We start from the raw sequence: 7,199 nt of genomic DNA, 5'->3' as shown, positions 1-7,199 counted from the left end.
AAGAACACTCTAATATACTGCGCATCTGGGATTACACGTGCATAAGTGACTGTCACATTTAGGCCATAAATACGGCTTTGGCATACTTGGGTGAAAAAAGCCTCTGATATACTACACATCTTGGATTACACGTGCATAAGTCACTGTCACATTTAGGACAGAAATACAGCTTTTTGGTTAGGGTGATAAAACCCTCTAATATACTGCACATCTGGGATTACACTTGCATAAGTCACTGTCACATTTATGACAGAAATACCGCTTTTTGGTTAGGGTGAAAAAACCCTCTAATATACTGCACATCTGGGATTACACGTGCATAAGTGACTTTCACATTTAGGCCATAAATACGGTTTTGGCATACTGGGGTGAAAAAAGCCTCTCATATACTGCACATCTGGGATTACACGTGTATAAGTGACTGTCACATTAAAGACAGAAATACAGCTTTTTGGTTAGGGTGAAAAACCTCTAATATACTGTTAATCTAGGATTAGACAAGCATATGTGACTATCACATTTAAGCCATAAATACGTCTTTGGCATACTGGAGTGAAAAAAGCCTGTGATATACTGCACATCTGGGAATACACGTGCATAAGTGACTGTCACATTCAGGCCATAAATACGGCTTTGGCATACTGGGGTGAGAAAAGCCTCATATACTGCACATCTGGGATTACAGGTGCATATTTCACTGTCACATTTAGGACAGAAATACAGCTTTTTGGTTAGGGTGATAAAACCCTCTAATATACTGCACATCTGGGGTTACACATGCATAAGTCACTGTCACATTCAGGACAGAATTACAGCTTTTTGGTTATGGTGAAAAAACCCTCTAATATACTGCACATTTGGGAATATACGTGCATAAGTGACTGTCACATTTAGGCCATAAATACGGCTTTGGCATACTGGGGTGAAAAAAGCCTCTCATATACTGCACATCTGGGATTACACGTGCATACGTGACTGTCACATTTAGGACAGAAATACAGCTTTTTGGTTAGAGTGATAAAACCCTCTAATATACTGCACATCTGGGATTACACTTGCATAAGTCACTGTCACATTTAGGACAGAAATACAGCTTTTTGGTTAGGGTAAAAACACTCTAATATACTGCGCATCTGGGATTACACGTGCATAAGTGACTGTCACATTTAGGCCATAAATACGGCTTTGGCATACTTGGGTGAAAAAAGCCTCTGATATACTACACATCTTGGATTACACGTGCATAAGTCACTGTCACATTTAGGATAGAAATACAGCTTTTTGGTTAGGGTGATAAAACCCTCTAATATACTGCACATCTGGGATTACACTTGCATAAGTCACTGTCACATTTATGACAGAAATACCGCTTTTTGGTTAGGGTGAAAAAACCCTCTAATATACTGCACATCTGGGATTACACGTGCATAAGTGACTTTCACATTTAGGCCATAAATACGGTTTTGGCATACTGGGGTGAAAAAAGCCTCTCATATACTGCACATCTGGGATTACACGTGTATAAGTGACTGTCACATTAAAGACAGAAATACAGCTTTTTGGTTAGGGTGAAAAACCTCTAATATACTGTTCATCTAGGATTAGACAAGCATATGTGACTATCACATTTAAGCCATAAATACGTCTTTGGCATACTGGAGTGAAAAAAGCCTGTGATATACTGCACATCTGGGAATACACGTGCATAAGTGACTGTCACATTCAGGCCATAAATACGGCTTTGGCATACTGGGGTGAGAAAAGCCTCATATACTGCACATCTGGGATTACAGGTGCATATTTCACTGTCACATTTAGGACAGAAATACAGCTTTTTGGTTAGGGTGATAAAACCCTCTAATATACTGCACATCTGGGGTTACACATGCATAAGTCACTGTCACATTCAGGACAGAATTACAGCTTTTTGGTTATGGTGAAAAAACCCTCTAATATACTGCACATTTGGGAATATACGTGCATAAGTGACTGTCACATTTAGGCCATAAATACGGCTTTGGCATACTGGGGTGAAAAAAGCCTCTCATATACTGCACATCTGGGATTACACGTGCATACGTGACTGTCACATTTAGGACAGAAATACAGCTTTTTGGTTAGAGTGATAAAACCCTCTAATATACTGCACATCTGGGATTACACTTGCATAAGTCACTGTCACATTTAGGACAGAAATACAGCTTTTTGGTTAGGGTAAAAACACTCTAATATACTGCGCATCTGGGATTACACGTGCATAAGTGACTGTCACATTTAGGCCATAAATACGGCTTTGGCATACTTGGGTGAAAAAAGCCTCTGATATACTACACATCTTGGATTACACGTGCATAAGTCACTGTCACATTTAGGATAGAAATACAGCTTTTTGGTTAGGGTGATAAAACCCTCTAATATACTGCACATCTGGGATTACACTTGCATAAGTCACTGTCACATTTATGACAGAAATACCGCTTTTTGGTTAGGGTGAAAAAACCCTCTAATATACTGCACATCTGGGATTACACGTGCATAAGTGACTTTCACATTTAGGCCATAAATACGGTTTTGGCATACTGGGGTGAAAAAAGCCTCTCATATACTGCACATCTGGGATTACACGTGTATAAGTGACTGTCACATTAAAGACAGAAATACAGCTTTTTGGTTAGGGTGAAAAAACCCTCTAATATACTGCACATCTGGGATTAGACAAGTGTACGTGACTATCACATTTAGGCCAGAAATACGGCTTTGGCATACTTGGGTGAAAAAAGCCTCTGATATACTGCACATCTTGGATTACACGTGCATAAGTCACTGTCACATTTAGGACAGAAATACAGCTTTTTGGTTAGGGTGATAAAACCCTCTAATATACTGCACATCTGGGATTACACTTGCATAAGTCACTGTCACATTTATGACAGAAATACAGCTTTTTGGTTAGGGTGAAAAAACCCTCTAATATACTGCACATCTGGGATTACACGTGCATAAGTGACTGTCACATTTAGGCCATAAATACGGCTTTGGCATACTGGGGTGAAAAAACCCTCTAATATTTTGCACATCTGGGATTAGACAAGCATAAATTACTGTCACATTTAGGACAGAAATACATCTTTTTATTTAGGGTGAAAAAACCCTCTAATCTACTGCACATCTGGGATTACACATGCATAAGTGACTGTCACATTTAGGACAGAAATATATCTTTTTGGTCAGGGTGAAAAAACCCTCTAATCTAATGCACATCTGGGATTACTCATGCATAAGTGACTGTCACATTCAGGCCATAAATACGGCTTTGGCATACTGGGGTGAGAAAAGCCTCATATACTGCACATCTGGGATTACACGTGCATAAGTGACTGTCACATTTAGGACAGAAATACAGCATTTTGGTTAGGGTGAAAAAAAACCTCTAATATACTGCACATCTGGGATTAGACAAGTGTAAGTGACTGTCACATTTAGGCCAGAAATACGGCTTTGGCATACTTGGGTGAAAAAAGCCTCTGATATACTGCACATCTTGGATTACACGTGCATAAGTCACTGTCACATTTAGGACAGAAATACAGCTTTTTGGTTAGGGTGATAAAACCCTCTAATATACTGCACCTCTGGGATTACTCATGCATAAGTGACTGTCACATTCAGGCCATAAATACGGCTTTGGCATAATGGGGTGAGAAAAGCCTCATATACTGCACATCTGGGATTACACGTGCATAAGTGACTGACACATTTAGGACAGAAATACAACTTTTTGGTTATGGTGAAAAAACCCTCTAATATACTGCACATCTGGGATTAGACAAGCTTAAGTGACTGTCACATTTAGGCCATAAATACGGCTTTGGCAAACTGGGGTGAAAAAAGCCTCCAATATACTGCACATCTGGGATTACACGTGCATAAGTGACTGTCACATTTAGGACAGAAATACGGCTTTTTGGTTAGGGGGAAAACACCCTCTAATATACTGCACATCTGGGATTACACATTCAAAAGTGACTGTCACATTTAGGCTAAAAATACGGCTTTGGCATACTGGGGTGAAAAAAGCCTCTGATATACTGCACATCTGGGATTACACGTGCATAAGTGAATGTCATATTTAGGCTAAAAATACGGCTTTGGCAAACTGGGGTGAAAAAAACCTCCGATATACTGCACATCTGGGATTACACGTTCATAAGTGACAGCCACATTTAGGAAAGAAATACAGATTTTTGGTTAGGTTGAAACAACCCTCTAATATACTGCACATCTGGGGTTACACATGCATAAGTCACTGTCACATTCAGGACAGAATTACAGCTTTTTGGTTAGAGTGATAAAACCCTCTAATATACTGCACATCTGGGATTACACTTGCATAAGTCACTGTCACATTTAGGACAGAAATACAGCTTTTTGGTTAGGGTAAAGAACACTCTAATATACTGCGCATCTGGGATTACACGTGCATAAGTGACTGTCACATTTAGGCCATAAATACGGCTTTGGCATACTTGGGTGAAAAAAGCCTCTGATATACTACACATCTTGGATTACACGTGCATAAGTCACTGTCACATTTAGGACAGAAATACAGCTTTTTGGTTAGGGTGATAAAACCCTCTAATATACTGCACATCTGGGATTACACTTGCATAAGTCACTGTCACATTTATGACAGAAATACCGCTTTTTGGTTAGGGTGAAAAAACCCTCTAATATACTGCACATCTGGGATTACACGTGCATAAGTGACTTTCACATTTAGGCCATAAATACGGTTTTGGCATACTGGGGTGAAAAAAGCCTCTCATATACTGCACATCTGGGATTACACGTGTATAAGTGACTGTCACATTAAAGACAGAAATACAGCTTTTTGGTTAGGGTGAAAAACCTCTAATATACTGTTCATCTAGGATTAGACAAGCATATGTGACTATCACATTTAAGCCATAAATACGTCTTTGGCATACTGGAGTGAAAAAAGCCTGTGATATACTGCACATCTGGGAATACACGTGCATAAGTGACTGTCACATTCAGGCCATAAATACGGCTTTGGCATACTGGGGTGAGAAAAGCCTCATATACTGCACATCTGGGATTACAGGTGCATATTTCACTGTCACATTTAGGACAGAAATACAGCTTTTTGGTTAGGGTGATAAAACCCTCTAATATACTGCACATCTGGGGTTACACATGCATAAGTCACTGTCACATTCAGGACAGAATTACAGCTTTTTGGTTATGGTGAAAAAACCCTCTAATATACTGCACATTTGGGAATATACGTGCATAAGTGACTGTCACATTTAGGCCATAAATACGGCTTTGGCATACTGGGGTGAAAAAAGCCTCTCATATACTGCACATCTGGGATTACACGTGCATACGTGACTGTCACATTTAGGACAGAAATACAGCTTTTTGGTTAGAGTGATAAAACCCTCTAATATACTGCACATCTGGGATTACACTTGCATAAGTCACTGTCACATTTAGGACAGAAATACAGCTTTTTGGTTAGGGTAAAAACACTCTAATATACTGCGCATCTGGGATTACACGTGCATAAGTGACTGTCACATTTAGGCCATAAATACGGCTTTGGCATACTTGGGTGAAAAAAGCCTCTGATATACTACACATCTTGGATTACACGTGCATAAGTCACTGTCACATTTAGGATAGAAATACAGCTTTTTGGTTAGGGTGATAAAACCCTCTAATATACTGCACATCTGGGATTACACTTGCATAAGTCACTGTCACATTTATGACAGAAATACCGCTTTTTGGTTAGGGTGAAAAAACCCTCTAATATACTGCACATCTGGGATTACACGTGCATAAGTGACTTTCACATTTAGGCCATAAATACGGTTTTGGCATACTGGGGTGAAAAAAGCCTCTCATATACTGCACATCTGGGATTACACGTGTATAAGTGACTGTCACATTAAAGACAGAAATACAGCTTTTTGGTTAGGGTGAAAAACCTCTAATATACTGTTCATCTAGGATTAGACAAGCATATGTGACTATCACATTTAAGCCATAAATACGTCTTTGGCATACTGGAGTGAAAAAAGCCTGTGATATACTGCACATCTGGGAATACACGTGCATAAGTGACTGTCACATTCAGGCCATAAATACGGCTTTGGCATACTGGGGTGAGAAAAGCCTCATATACTGCACATCTGGGATTACAGGTGCATATTTCACTGTCACATTTAGGACAGAAATACAGCTTTTTGGTTAGGGTGATAAAACCCTCTAATATACTGCACATCTGGGGTTACACATGCATAAGTCACTGTCACATTCAGGACAGAATTACAGCTTTTTGGTTATGGTGAAAAAACCCTCTAATATACTGCACATTTGGGAATATACGTGCATAAGTGACTGTCACATTTAGGCCATAAATACGGCTTTGGCATACTGGGGTGAAAAAAGCCTCTCATATACTGCACATCTGGGATTACACGTGCATACGTGACTGTCACATTTAGGACAGAAATACAGCTTTTTGGTTAGAGTGATAAAACCCTCTAATATACTGCACATCTGGGATTACACTTGCATAAGTCACTGTCACATTTAGGACAGAAATACAGCTTTTTGGTTAGGGTAAAAACACTCTAATATACTGCGCATCTGGGATTACACGTGCATAAGTGACTGTCACATTTAGGCCATAAATACGGCTTTGGCATACTTGGGTGAAAAAAGCCTCTGATATACTACACATCTTGGATTACACGTGCATAAGTCACTGTCACATTTAGGATAGAAATACAGCTTTTTGGTTAGGGTGATAAAACCCTCTAATATACTGCACATCTGGGATTACACTTGCATAAGTCACTGTCACATTTATGACAGAAATACCGCTTTTTGGTTAGGGTGAAAAAACCCTCTAATATACTGCACATCTGGGATTACACGTGCATAAGTGACTTTCACATTTAGGCCATAAATACGGTTTTGGCATACTGGGGTGAAAAAAGCCTCTCATATACTGCACATCTGGGATTACACGTGTATAAGTGACTGTCACATTAAAGACAGAAATACAGCTTTTTGGTTAGGGTGAAAAAACCCTCTAATATACTGCTCATCTGGGATTAGACAAGTGTACGTGACTATCACATTTAGGCCAGAAATACGGCTTT

Source organism: Bufo bufo, chromosome 8, assembly GCF_905171765.1.
Source record: "Bufo bufo chromosome 8, aBufBuf1.1, whole genome shotgun sequence".
Classification (NCBI taxonomy): Eukaryota; Metazoa; Chordata; class Amphibia; order Anura; family Bufonidae; genus Bufo; species Bufo bufo.
This window is presented reverse-complemented; position numbering follows the sequence as displayed.